Below are 15,720 nucleotides of genomic sequence, written 5' to 3' on the forward strand. Positions count from 1 at the left end.
TGCTCATTTTAAATGCCACTGTCATTATAGCATGTGCTTTGAAGAAACAGATTACAGTCACAGAAAGAAATCTCTGCACTACTGATCAGGTAGGATGGAAAATGGTGACAGAATATGGTTCAGAAAACCAACTGGTGATTTAAGACAAGCTCACAAACTAAGCCAATAAAAAAGAAAAAAGAGTCCATATAACCAGACTGATGCAACTGAACTACACAGGAAAGTTTGCTACTGTTCTAAGGCACTTTTTATTGTGAAAACACGTAATGGTTTAACCAACAAATCTATTAAGCCTTATAATTAAGTGCTAGGTCTGGCTCAGCAGGGCGGGGGAGGAAGCAGTCCTTTTATAACACTGGTTTTCATAAGCAGCAAACTCCAGGGTGTAAAAAGATACATCACACCAGAAGGGAATTGAACTGTGCTTTGCATCTTTCAAAACTAAGGTGTGTGATTATTTCTTGACTTCCCAACCCCATCACATCTTCCAGATAGATTTTCTGACTTTAGCTGATTTAAAATTGAACTTACCACTGCAAAAGTCAATATTCTCCTTACACTTCCAGTTTTCAGATCTATTTAAAATTCATGTCTTTGAACACAGTGTCCTCAGAAGCCAGGATAGCTTTTCACTGACTAAATTCAGTTTAGATATATCAAAAACAGAGAGCTTGTGCTGTTACTGAAACCACTAAAACCTGCAATATTATATAGAGCTATATAAACTGCAGAAAAAAAGCCCTGAAACACAGAAAATATTTTCAGCTAAGACAGGAATAGGGACAGAGTCTTCGTGTGTCTAAGCACCAATAATTTTGATGAGAATATCCCTGATTTTCACATAAAGTAAAACCCCTGACATTTTCAGAGCATCTTGCAGAGCATTTTTAAGAGAGAGAGGGGAAAAAAGGCATCACACTAGGTAATACTGAGCCTTTTGCTAATTTAAGTATAAAACAAAAATTCAAGAAAGGTGTGTTTGAACAGTCTTTTTTTCCCCCATGCATTATCTCATTTAGGTTACAGAATGACAGCAAATAGCAAACAAAAAGCTCAGGCTGACAAGTTCTCTAAGCTCAATATAATTAATTACACCTAGAATAAATTCTCTGTCACCTGTATTACCAGTATTTTGAATATGCTTCAGATAATCTATTTCAATAAAGCAGACAAGAAGCACAGATGTGGCAGAGTCAGAGTACCAGGGTGTAAACAGACTCTTCTATGACTAAGGACAACAAAAGATATGCAAAAAGTAAAACAAAATTACAAAAAATTTAAAACTCACTCTGAACAAGAGAGTAATGGGTATCACACATTGCTCTCAATTTTTCCTGCCTCACATAATTATTTAAGGGGAATGTACAGTTCAACATAGAAATGAGTCTTGCCCACCTCTAGGGTAAATAGTGTATTTGCACAGAGCAGGTACAATGACAATATGGCACGGACAAGGCAGGAAAGAGATAACACCTGCCCTGAGTAAGATAAGAAATCACTTCCCATTTCAGTCAAGTCCATCTAAAACCTGTAAAATGAAAAAGAAAGCTCCTCTCTCTCCTACCTACAATATCCCCACCCCACTGAAGTGAATAGGCATCTGAAGTGAAATTAGCATCTGAAATTCAAACAATGCATTGATAGCAACAACCGCTTCAGTTTCCTAGATTTTTTTGTCCCAGTCTCTAATTTTAACAGAGCCAAGTATTTTTTTTTTAATGGTTTTGCCAAACATGGTTGTTTCTTGCTGAATTTCAGCTTACTCAACTCTTCCCTAAACAATCTCACTTTGGAACTAAAACTCAGCCAAAGCCAAGACACATAAAGAATGTGACTGTGCATCAGTACCTGGAGCAGTGCACTGCAGGGTGGTATTGCAGCACAAATATTTTTGTTAATGCATAAAATGCCCTTTTCAAAAGCAAAATCTTTGTACTATTTGAGGAAGAAGGGGGAAGGCAATGAGACAGATTAAATCAAATCCCCCTTTATTTAAAGACTAGTACTTCAAGACTAATCAATTACCTGCTTTAAAAACCTTATTTCTCTACACTATTCATTACAGGGGAATTTTAACGTTCCCCAAACTAAGCATGCAACATTTGTTACACCACCACATCCGTACTTCACAGCCAAAAAAACTAAAACTAGCACTTGCAATAAGGAAGTTTCCTCCCTTGGAGGGTAAATATTAAAAGCACCACCAAAGAGACAGACATTTCTGATGGAAGACTGTTTCTAAATCATACCCTACCTCACGATACAAAGCTGTCAAACAGCCACAATTCTTTTTTAGAAGTTCTCCAAAATGTAATACCAGGTTTTGTGGAGTCATTCTGACTTCTTTATCATTGATAAAGGATTGAGAACCTCAGAAATCTTCTATTTTCAGTCTCACTTGATAGCAACACCCTAAAACTTGTTAGGAATTGTATACATATTTTCACAGATCCACACAAAGGGCCACAGGAGGCAACCATTCACAAGGACCTAGGTAAGGTGCTTGGCATCACAAAGAGGGAAGCATGCAGAAGCAGTGAGAGCTTTCCAGTGACAACTAACATGTCTCATGGAATTTTGTTTCCAGACTAAGGTTTGATTGTCTACTGAGATACTAAAACGTCTGAACACAGATCTAATCACTATCACTCTTCTTGTTTCATCTTATTTTTCATCTTACCATTTCCAAAGCTTTGTTTGACAGCCAGCCCTGTCAAACTGTTCCCAGTGCCAACAGGCCACTGGAAACTTGCACCATACAAAGCACTGACTCTCCGGGGGTAACGTGGATATCTCAACTGGCACAGCTAAAACAAAGCAGGCACTTTTAAATTCTCCTGAAGCAGCTCTGTCCTCTGGATTTGTTGATACTAAAGCCAGTTAACAAGTATTAAAGCAGAACTAGTTAATTCCAAACCTGAAATAATACCATAAGACACAGCAAATCTTCAGGATGTAGCAAAAGTCACTTCATAAAACAGCCTGCAGTTCCTGCCTCACAGCTGCATGAGGTTTACAGAAGAGCCTTCCAAACTGAGGCACACACTGCCCAGCACCCAGCCAGCCCCCAGGGCTGGGTGTGCACCCACCACAGCAGCACAGAGAGCATTTCTTACCTGGACTGCAGTGCTGAGCTGTGCACAGCACACTACTCCAGGCTTTTATTTACTGGGACCACTGATAAGACACACATGCTTTTCGTTTGCTTACCATTATAGGCCATAGGATTCATTGGCAAAATCTGCATTTCTCCACTCCACTCTGTTCAGTCATTTTGAAATTCCTGCAGGAGAGTGAGTACAATCCACTCAGGTTAAATCCTTGACACTAAATATTTTGAAATACCACACACAGGAATCTGCAAAAAGACAGGGAATCTTTACTCCAAGGACCACTCTGGGATTAACAATGCTTTATTTCTTCTCCTCATAGTTCTACTCAATCTCCATCATACATTTTATGAACCTCTACTCATACAATCAGTAAAAGAAAAAAGTATTTAATTGAACTTTGACATGCTGCAGCATGAATATGACCTGATTGAAACAATCATAGATGGAAATGTCTGAGAAGAAGGTTCAAGACTGATAAGAGGCATTGTCATTATGATAACTGATCCCAACACCTTTCAAGCAAGGCCTGCATGACAGCAGGGGTAAGATACAGGGTAAGAACGTTTTGCTAACTTTCACAGCATAATAGATAATGAAAGCCCAACCTTTTCAGTAAGTTTTGTTACAAATAAGACCAAATATCAGCAATTAAAAAAAAACCCACCCCAAGAAGAGTAACTTGAATTAAAAAATACATAATTTGAAACAACTTAGAATACTGAAGATAGACAAATATGACAATACAGCAGGAAAACAACTGGGGAAAAAAACCAAAAGCACACCAACAAAGTACTCCTTCCCTGGAACTTGTAACTCTGGATAAAGACTTATCTACTGCTAGCATGGTAATTAAGAGATTCTGACACTAAGTTTGCTTGTGTTGGAGTACAAAAGGGCAGAAGTGTACATTCCCAGGATATTGTGAACAGAAAATTGTGTCTCCAGTTAGGCAGATGATGACAAGATATGGTTAGGTATCATCCATGAACCCAGTGTACCAGCTATCTAGTAGGGGAATTCATATCACACATAACAGCTCCTGGCTTTGTCTCACTCTCCTCCTGCTTTATCCTCTTCCCATGCATTCTGGGAACAGCTCTTCAGATGTGAAAAGATGCCAAAGAAGTTCCACACCTCAGCACAGTACCAGGCACTGGCAGGAGCCCTGGCTCCTCACTGCTCCTTGTCAGAATGCAGTGCACACTCACCAGGGGCATGAGCCAAGAAGAGGAATAAATGGTTACAGGAATGCTGAAACAATGACCCAAACTGAGGCCCAGAGCAGGAAATCTGAATTAAGATGACAATGAGGAACCTGATGCAAGTTAAACAGCTGTCCTAGGAAGAGACAGTATCAGCATCTACTTTGCTGCTCACCCCAAAACTCTGTCACCAGGGACCCATTTTGGAAAGCAGAAGGCAAGGTAAACTGCCAAATAATCTGGCACAAAATCAGAGTGGATGCAAAGTATTTTACGACAACAAGAAATTTAAAGTAAATTTATTGCCATTTTCTGTTAATTTTTTTCTAAAATACACAAACTACTTGAGCCACCACTCAAAATAGACACTCCAATCTGTCACAGGGGGTTAAATGTCCAGTTCATATCTAAGTCCTGGGACAGCTGTGGCAGTTTTCATTAGATTTTGTCCACAAGTTAGCAATACCTAGCCAAGCCCTACATGCATCAGCACTCATAAAAGTTGGGTGAAAGCTGGAAAAGACTCTTATGAAAAAAGGTCGAAACCCTGAGAAAGGCTTTTGGCAGCCTTGGAGAGAGATGAGAGGAAAAGCCACAAGATATCTCAGAGAGTTCATCTGAAAAGCCAGATATGAATCTGCTGTGTCTGTGCATGCGTAAAAGCAGATAAAAATAAGACTTTGTTAAACCTGCTACATGTTCAATTTGGAATGTCTAAATAAGCTGCTGCTTTACTTTCACTGTGTTATGTACCCAGTATTAAGATAATCACAAGATATAATCACAAGAGATGGCTCATGTTCCTTCAAAATGAACCTGTGTCATGTGGAGAGCAGCACACGAAGAGGATGTTGAATAGTTAAAGCATCCCAGAAATACCATCATGCCTTTTAGAAAAATAAACTGTGGCAGTTTTTAAAAATCATCTCATGTTTATGAAGGTGCTTAGTTGTAGCAATTGATACTTGTAACCATTGTAATTAAAGAATTACAATGCAATGTAGAGAATTAATGTAATGACTACACCAAGGTAACAAAGTTTCACTGACTTGTAGGTTTTTTTATATTTTTTTAAAGCTATGCCTAAAAACATAATTTTGTTCAGAGTCCTTGATAAATTGTCATATGTAAGATTTCCTTTAGTTACAGAGGGATGAAGGTGCTGCTCCCTAAAAGTGTCCTGGGGACAGTATATTCCTGTCCTACATGGGGATTATAAACAAAGATAATGCACAGAAGTACTTCACATCAAAAAGTAAAGGGAAGAGAGTTAAAAAACAAAAAGGTTCTCTCTGTATTTGTAACTGAAGTTCCTCAGAGGCACAGAGACCAGCCTGCTGATAAGCAGCAAGTTTCCGGCAGTAAAGTGATACACGAAGTACTTGGAGCCAATTTTTGATCTGCAAGACAGACAAGCCTCTCTGCATTCAACACTAACCACAGGCGCCTATTTCCCTAGCAACAGCTTGTGGGGCGCTTTCATTTTGACTGAAGAACATTTAACCAGTTACATTATGAGCCCTGCACCTTGCTGCTACAGCAGCAGTAGCTTTTCACACCTACCAAATTGTTATTTGTGTGGTATTGAGCTGCTGGATCAATGCTGCACCTGCAGCACAGATTTGCTTTATCGTGTTTTGGTGGTTTTTCATTTTTTAAACTATCTGAACCTTATCAAGCTAAAACTGGTCAAAAGTGAAAAAAAAACCAAACCAAAACTTGGAAGTATTAAAAAAAAGGTAATAACTTTGTTACTTAGTAATACCCTTATTATTCTCCAGATGTTTCCTTTAAGTTTGGAGTATTAGAGTATAGGGAAGTACACAACGGTTGTGTATGCAACAAGTACAGTCCTTGATTAATTTTAGACTTAATTCAACCAAACAAGACAGAAAATGTACCAAACTAATGATGCAACATCAACTATTTACCGTTAGATCAAATGGCATAATGAGATTTTTTAAAAAAATAAAACACAAAAAAAGTGATAAAAAATGAGAAATTACAATCTAAGAAGTAACCATTCCAAGCCGAAAAAGCAATATCCTTCAATGAAAATGCAATTGAACTATACAACTTATCCATCCTGAGTTTATCTTCAGATGTTGAGAAAGGAAACAACAAATTTTCATGAATACTATGCTTTAACAAAATACAAACTACTAATGGACATAACCCATAGCCTGAAGACCCTACCTGCTGGTAGCTGCTTAAAGATAACCATGATTCAAAGACCTCACACTCTGTACAGAGCCCCAAGGAGAAAGCCAGCAAGGCTTTCTTGCAAGGTTTGTAAGCAAGGCTTACACCCAAGGAAAGTGTAAACCCATGCTATGAAGCACCTCAGGAGCAGATCTGGGAAGAGCAACCAAACTGAGTTCACTGGTCAACTCTTCCCTGGCTGATCAGGGAGCTCCTGTAGAAGCACAAATCACCCATTTAATTAGTGTCAGCTGTTCAAAATTCTGATTCCTTCTAACTCTCACTTAGTTGCTCAGCACAGTTTAAGAGCAGGCTTGAGAGTCAACTATTCCCAAAAGCCCAAGAATATTATTTCAATGACCACATCCTGTAGTTAACTCACAAGAAATTCCAGAGCTATTTTTCTCCCTTGTAATCCCGTATTTCCATCTTGTGAACATACAAATTCTCAAACCCTTCTGAAGCCCTTAGCCTCTGTATGAGAAGGACAACTAATGTGTTGAAAGGAAGAACTCAAATCAATTTCTTTTGTACCTCCTATGGATTTTTTGCTGACAGATTCCAAGTGTGTGGTGCCCCCTTTCCTTTCTCCTAAAGGAACTGACCTAATACAAATATCCACCCACAAAAGGTGCCAACAAAAGAAGTGAATACTCATAAGACATTTTAGGAATACAGTAGTCCCAAGCTTATTAGACACATAATTTTGGACTATAACAATTCATTACAGTAAACATCTTTGTTGGCACTTAAATCTTCTGCTGGATTTTATTCTCATACTTCCAGAAACATGTAATTCCTGGAGGAGAATGTCTGTTCAGCTGTGGCAGGAAGCATAATGCTGGGCTTTAAATATCCCATAAAATAATAATTAAGTTATTGTGTAATAGCATTATATTTTCAAAAATAAATATATAATTAGATAAGAATACATGATGTTAAGGATAGCAGAATGCCCGTGCTTCAGCTTCCACTGACAGACATGGTGGTTACAAAAACAACACAGCAATCAGTGCTGTAAATTCACTTACAAAATGAGGGGGGAGATCTTTTAACGCCAGTTTTTCAGTAGCAAATGGAATCAGCATCTCTGAGCAACGGCGTGACAATGAAATCATGGGGTTCCTTTCATTCCTTTCACATGGCTGAAGCAGCAGCAGTGTTTCTGAGGTGCAGTGGAAGCTGACACACTGCCATCACTTCCTTATTGCTGAGGTACAGCTCTGCACCTGCCTGAGCAGCAAACCTGCAGCCGGGGAGGGCCCACGTGCGGAACGGGAGGTGTCTGGGATGTGCTCAATCGCAAACATCTTCAGCAGCCAGTGCAAACTTACAAATCACCATCCTCCCTACACGCAGAGTTAGGTCAGTTTAATGAACAGAAACAGGAAGTTTTGCTCTTCCTTTTAGAGAAATAAACCCACAGATCCTGGCTCTGGCTCCACAACAGGGGCATCTACAGTAATTTTTGCTCAACAAGTTTCTCCTCCTCTTCCCTTTTCCTCCCCACCACTTATTCCTATCTTATTGCCACACCATTCTTTCAGTCACTGTTTCTAGGACTACAGATCAACTCAGAAATAACCACTTGTCATTCCTAGGTTTTGTTTCTCTTTGCCCAAGAGGCAGACAGGATCAGTGATGGTGTGCAGCAGCTCTGAGGGCAGCTCAGCCAGCACAGCTGCAGAGCAGAGGCAGAACAATGAGGTGACAGCAGGAACATGATCTTAACCTAAAAACGCTACTGCATCCGTCATAGGGAGGAACTGTGCTCCCACACGTGCCCCAAGAGGAGGAACAGCCCAGAGATATGCTAGGCAAGAGCCAGGAACAGAAGAGACCAGCTTCTCAGGGGAAAACAGACCTCTCAATGTCTTTAGCACCAAGAAAGTAGTCAGGGAGGTCTGAAATTCTCTATTTTAACATATGACAAAAGCCATTAACAGTTCAATTATGCACAATATATGACCTGCAGAAAATATTCAAGGCTGTAAAGAAAAAGAACTGATAAATACATGCAAGCACTCACTCAGTCGGATTGGCCCACCCCACCTTTGAAAACTGAATGAGGAGATCCAAGATGCTTTCCCAGAGCGGGGAGGAGAGCTGTAATTGCATCATTTTTCTAGATGAGCAGTGTCAGTGATTTTGGCTCTGAGTCAGTTCTGAGCCCGTCAATGCCCTGTGGAGGTCCCTGGGGCACTGTGCTATTAGAAGTGATGACTTTCACAACAGGCTGCTGAGCAGGATCCAAACACAAATACGCTTATGAAAGAAAGAACTGCTACTTTATTTTTCAGTAAGAGCAAGAACACACTGCCAGTACTTTGGGCAACTTCCAGCAGCCAAATTATTGTTAATGTCCAGAACACTTTCCACTTCTGTCTGGCAGCTCCCAGGATGAGTAAGACCTTATGTACTCTTATTTCTATCAACATTTCACAGAATGAAAAAGCCAGAAATAAATCAGACTTGCTAGAATCACCCTGTGAGCACCACTCACATCTTCTGACTGCCGGGTTTATGCTTCCACCAGTAAACACACTTCAAATTTGCTACCTAAAAATCCATTTCACATGGAGAAAAAAAAAAAGATGCTCTTCCCTTCCAACTTACAATTTTTGCATGGCAAGATATACACCAAAAGGATCTGTAAGAGCAGGAAATAGGGGAGGAAAAATTAAGAGACTTTACAGACAAAAATAACTATTTGAAAAGTTTAGCTCACTCTTTCAGATGGGAGTTATGCACACAAACTGAAAAAATATGAATCATTTGTGACCAATTTGAAGTTTCTAATATGTTTTTTATCTTGCATACCTTTCAGAAGCTAATCTCCAAACCAAGTATTTTTTGCATTTGATTACCAACTTCAAAAGACATATGAGTTCACAGTGAGAAAGAACAAGCCAAACATTTACATTTGTAGAGTGTTTCTGATGTAACACAATCTGCAAATATTAACAAATTCAAACCCCACACACTAACACTTCATTCATTTTTGTTGGTTTTCAATCAATTTCAACAAATAAAGCAGAAACCACTGAAATACAATATAATGCACAATATGACAAACACCATATTCATATTTATCACTGACTCAGCCCACTTCATCCAGGAACTGACATCCAAGTGTTTCAGGGTAAGGAAAATCATAAGCCATATGCAATCCTTTGGTGACCTTACCTGTGCATAAAACAGGCAAATCTACATTTCTAGGTACTCTATGTTTTACACACAGACATAAAAATGCTGTAACATCCATTTAAATCATAAATACTGGTTTAAACCCAAACTTCTATTGCTTTATCACCATGCTAAGCCTAAGCCTACAGACCTAGAATGAGGAAGGGAAGGAATAAAATGTAAGTGAAAATGTCTGGTAGGTATTTCTTTTTAAATCCACTCCTTAAAATGACTGTTAGCAATTACTGTGTTCAGGCACATACACATTGGTCTATACCAATAATTTCATCACTGTCTATTTGCTAAATATACCTATAAGCATACATAAGCACAAAGAAACCCCAGATGATGAAAAAAGTTGAAATTAACTATAAGCAGTCAAAACTTAGGTCTCAAAACACTCCAACTGTTCCACAGCATTTTTACAAAAAGACACTGAAAGTGTTTAGTGGCAAGTATAGAAAAAGGCTCTCTATGTCTTTCACACAAGCTCCCAGATGTAGGAGTGGCTCAAAAAAGGTGTGTGGGGGAGACAGCAGATCTGCAAGAAATGTGCAAAAGTTCAAGTGACGTTCAAAGAAAATCAGTGGGGTAAAAGAAAAAAGTGTCCCATTGGGAAACATATTGTACACTGTCAGCTGCAGACGTCAAGCACAAACTAAGAAAGCATTAAGACAAGCTTTCTTATTTAGTCACCAACTAGTGTCTAAATATGATGACCATGGAAAACAACATTCACTGAACTCTCCACCCAAACCGCTGACTTATGAAATGCTGATTTCCTAAACAGTATGACAAAGAAAAGAAGTAAAATGAAGTAAAATCAAAGCTGCATATCAAACAACCTACATATAAGAGGGATTTTACATGTATTATGAATACTAGATGTCCACTTTATCAACATCATGGCTGGAAATAAATCTGTACTGTGAACAGAAAGCAAGGACTTGAATCAACCACAATAAACAAAACTTAAAATTTTGCAGAAAAATATACTCATGACAGCAAATGCAATAAGTAATACATCAGCTTTTCTATGTGGTGTTAGATTTAATCAATTTCCTTTAACGTTTCCTCCTTTGGCTGAGATGAATCTGGACATTAGCACAAAACTGTGTTTCCCAGGGGATGCTGACAGGACCGTGGTGAGTGACCTCCCCAGAGCAGCCACAGACCAGACACGAGTGGGGCTCCCCCCATGCAGCCAGGGAGCAGCACTGGCTCCTCCTCTGAGCCCTAGAGTGATTCTCCCAGTTTGACCCGGTTTTATGACCCTACAGAAAGGATCAAGAGGAGGTCAGTCTGAGGAACAGAGATGATTCAGTGAATGACGCATCAAGAAACTCAGGCAGCGGGTCAAGAAATCCCAAAGAAGAAAAGACAGATTCTCACTCTGGCAGAAGTCAAACAAAAGAACAGCCAGGAAGCTCATCAATAAAGGCAGATATTTGTGTCAGGATTCTGACTTTGAACAAGTAGTAAATCTATTTCTGGCCAGAAATTAGTCTGTTGCACAAACAAGCTACAGTACAAACCCAAGGTAACTGCACCAATACAAAACCCTATGGCACAGTCCAGAAACAGAGCATATAATCTTCCCCATATATTTCTTCAACTAGTATGCTTGAAATTATTGCAAAACATGTAAGAAAGGTCCTAAGAAAGTGTTTAAAAGTTTGCTGACTTCTCCATTAAGACAGGAAGGAAGATATAAGAATGTTTAAGCCCACTGACACAGCATTAGCGTTTCATCAGAATATTAATGTTAGCAGACATTTTTAGTGGACCCTAAATCACAAAATTGTGTTTTAAACAAAGCTTGTAGCATTTGACTGCAGAGAAAAACTTGGGCCAAAAGATAATAAAAATTCATAGGAGAAGTGAGAAGGCAGCATACACTTCTGAAAGGCTTTTTTGTGTTTGTAAACAATTCATAACCAAAAGTTTGTTTACTAATACTGCAAGGAAGGTACAGTAACCCCTCAGGTTACTATCATGTTATTAAAAATAGGCTTTTTAAAAAAGAGAAAGGGCAGGTGAATAAAGCTCACTGTTGCCTATGTTCCATGCTGTTAGCTATATAGCAACATAGAAAGGAATTAACAATTAATGAATAGTTTATAGGAATACAAGCAATCATCCCAAGCAGGTCAGAACTAGAGAAAAAGACATCTTGAGATCATTCTGACTCAGGTTTTACTTCAAATAAAAAGGCACACAATATGGTTTGCATGCTACAAATGGTCTGTCCAAATTATCAAATTATCCATATTTTAAAGATTTTTTTAAAGGCTACCATGGCAAAGAAAACTATCTACCTAGTTACGCAAACAAATTATCAGCAGATCAATTAAAACATGAGGATTAATAGCACATAAAATTTCCCATGGTAACTGCCAATGTACAAACAGACAGCCTCCTGTAAAAAAAAGAAGCAGAATAATTTGTCTCACATTTACCTTGTGTTGGATAAGAGCATACACAGGTCATAACTAAGGTATTTTAACTTGCTCCCAACAACATTTTGTGCAGCCACCCTCTTAGTTTATTGTCTAAAAACTTGTGTGGCCATAATTACCATGTTGCTCCCCAAGCGTAAGAATATATATTTATGTTAGAAGATATTTGTGCAGCCTGTGTGGACTGCTGGGGAGGTAAGGAAGCTCTGCTATCATAAGCAGCCCTGGACATTACTAAAGCTCTTTAAACATAACAGCTCTTGATGTGACAAGGGGACACGGGAAGGGCTGGCTGGATGGCACTGCACCCAGGCAGGAGCAGCATTCAGCCTCCTCTGCTGAATAAGACACCAACAAATCTCATCCACAATCACCTGGCTGTTCCCTAGCAGAACAGGTGCTTGGTGCATTTAAAAACCAGTTTTTCAGGTCTGAACTCAAATTGTATGGTAACCATGCAACAGACCACCCAAGGGTCTGTGACTGGCCAGAGGGTCACACAGCAGCACAGGCAACAGGAATCAAAGGCTGCTTGGATCCTTCTCACAGAGCAAAGAAAAGCCTGTGCTGGGGGTGTCAAGTACAGGAACAGAGATATGGGAACCCTGGGAAGAACGGACCAAATCCTAAAGAACACTTCAAAGAAGAAAGATTCAGGGAACAGCATGCTGTATAGTTTGTTTTGCACTGACTAGCATCACCTAGAAAACTTTAAAAAAATTCCCCCACTACTAGCTCTATTTCTCTGTGACTGTCAGCTACCTCATGTCTCCAAGAGTTAGGTATTTCTAGCTCATGGGACTCCAGAAAAGTTTGTTTACTTCAAAAAGACAGTCAGAACTGATGTTTAAATGTCCAGGGCATCTGTTCTCAAGATCCAAGCTCAGTGAGTGGGTGCAGAGAGGCAGCACCCAGAACCCTGAGGTGCTTAAAGCACTTGCATGTAGGATGGACAAAAATACAGCTGGCTGGTGTCTTGCAAAGAAGGCACAAATCAGGTGATACCATCACTAACCTGAATACAAAACTTATTAAATTCAACCACAAGGCTGGAAAGAGCAGTAGAGTTGTTCCTGTCTCAGAACTGGCACACTTCCCCTGCCCATGGCCAGCCCACAGCTCTGACAGCACAGTTCAGGTTATAGCAATCAAAAAGTATTTCTGGACAACCTGATTAACCAATGTGTTAGGCAGCTGCTTCTGAATTGCTTTTAAAATACACCAGGTATCTAGAAGACATAGGCTGCCTTCTCCCTTCTGGTATCTCCAGAGTCCCCTCACATTGATGGCACTAATCCAAGCCTGACTCTGGATCAGGGCTAGTTTTTCCCAAGCCCACTGTACTATCATTATGCAATAATGACACATCATAATAAGGTCTCCTGTGCCTGAAACCCATCCCAATTCTGAGAGGGCAGTGCACAGTTAAAGAAATCCTCCTTCCCCTGACCTCACTTTTTTTGCCTCTTGAAAACCCTCCAGTTTCTAATGAAAACTTTTTTATAGAATGCAAAAAATCCAATAATTGATTCATGGCTTTCCAATTCCCAGAGTTCCCGTACTTTCTACAACCAATACTCCTCAGACCTACCAACAAGTAGTAAATTCAGGAGTTTTTTTGGCCACTGCTTCTTAAAAATTGGCTGTGTAAATGCACAATCCCAAAGAATGATGCCTGGGAAACTGACAAACAGAATATGATGAAGCTGCCATTCAGAAAGATAAAAAGAAACAAGAACAATATTTTGGATTCTGTGGCCTTCAGAACTGATGCTTTAGTTAGTTTTCTTCATTTATACCAAGAGATGTTTATGTGTCTTTACATATACACATTTTTATTGGCAGCAGAGAACTCCACAAAAAGCCTAACCATGAACAATGCAGTTTAAAACAAATACAGGAGAATCTATTTCCACATACAACTGCCTGTGTAAAAGTAGGACAGAAATTAATTCAACATGTAAAACAAGTGTTTAAATGCTACTCCGATAAACCAGTTTAGCTACAACTAGATCCAAATTCCCTGTGTAAACATGCTTGACAAATGGTTATGGAATACAGAATTAATAAAAGAGCAACTCTTATTTCTTGCTTAAATACGTCCAGAATTTTGAAAAGCAAAACTTCCTCCTTTATACTCCCAATATACTATTCATGAATGGCAATTTAATCTCTTTTCTCTAATAAGATTATTAAATAATTGGTCTGCACCTGACCAGAAGCAATTAACACCCACATGCAGCTCTGCTAAGACTGACAACCTGTGTCACTGAATCATGTTCTACAACTCCACAGGTGAGCTCTGAACATGCAAGCAATCAACACATCAGCTCACTGAGGAAAATAAAACAGCCTGTGTGGAATTTTGCCTTTTGTAGCACTGTTGTGTCAAACTGTGTGACACAAAATTGTGTCAAACTGTTTTTACCAAGTAACTACACTGGGTTTTCCCTATTTCTTTGAAAGCTAAACATGGTGTTCATACTGTTACCAAATCAAGTTCTCACTTTTTCAGAGCAACTCCTAGCTTTGAGTACCTTCCTATGTGAATTTTGTGCTATTACCTAATGTGTAACAACACTGCAAAGTCTCAAGAAAACCACAATATAATATCAACTCAACTGTTGCCGTAGTGCTGCAAAGCATCTTCTGCCTTACTTTAAAAGTGCAGCATCCTCAGGGGGGTAGGGAGTGGGGGGGCTTGTAATTGTTACAATTAGCAATCTAAAAATAAAAAGTGAAAACTATTAAATTCAAAACAGGATGCTTCTCAGGAACTTGACAAAAAAAATGACGATTTTTAAAAAGTACCACAGTGAAATATTTTTACGTTCATTTCCTGCTGTACAAGTAGAACAGAGCTCACTCTTAAATACTGAAATTGGGATAACAATTCAACTGGCAAAACCTGCAACCAAAACAGGGGTCACTTTTCCAGTATGTTTCAGAAGTATAACTCACTACTTGGATAACCAGGAACCAAATTTTACAGTACAGTCACCACTGATGAGGAGGGAATTGTCCCTGCCTCTCTAGAAATTCAATAATACATTCTGACCACTTCCTCTAGCCTGGTTGTTCTGTTCCTACAGAGGGGAAAAAAAAATCATACTTAAAAAATGCTTATCCTATGAAAAAACCTGTGTTTTGTCCATTTAGCTTCATGAATCATGTCTGCAGCAGGTCAGATGAGCACCAGTGCTGACTTCAGGGTGGGGTGGAAGCACAGGGGCAGGAAGTGAACAGAGCTGCTGGCTTTTAATGACAGCTGCTCCTTGAGCTTAGCTGCACCATAAAAATCACAGCCCTCAGTGCACTTGCTTCTGTGCTCATATCCTAAGTCATATATTTCTAGGAAAAAACCACCTTTTTTACCTAAATATCATTAGTCATTATTACATAACAAGTAGCAGAAAGGGATTTAAAGTTCCCAGGATGGTCCCAAAAGAGGCTGTGCCCTCCTGTATATACACAAGACCTCTCTGGGGAAAAAAGAAAAGTCCTTAAATTCATGAACAAGGTGGATACATCATAATAGAGAAACATAACAGGCCCAAA

The 15,720-nt window shown here is 39.2% G+C and overlaps 1 protein-coding gene across 1 annotated transcript in view; it reads right to left on the minus strand.

Annotated features, from left to right (window-relative positions):
- Nucleotides 1–15,720, minus strand: part of ADCY7 (adenylate cyclase 7) — a 58,563-nt gene that overhangs the window by 37,284 nt on the left and 5,559 nt on the right. Inside the window, exon 2 of the mRNA XM_079315802.1 lies at nt 3,211–3,358. The gene's annotated coding sequence lies outside the window, so the exon portion shown is untranslated. The remainder of the gene's footprint in view (nt 1–3,210; nt 3,359–15,720) is intronic.

This window comes from Erithacus rubecula (assembly GCF_903797595.1).
Source record: "Erithacus rubecula genome assembly, chromosome: 12".
Lineage (NCBI taxonomy): Eukaryota > Metazoa > Chordata > Aves > Passeriformes > Muscicapidae > Erithacus > Erithacus rubecula.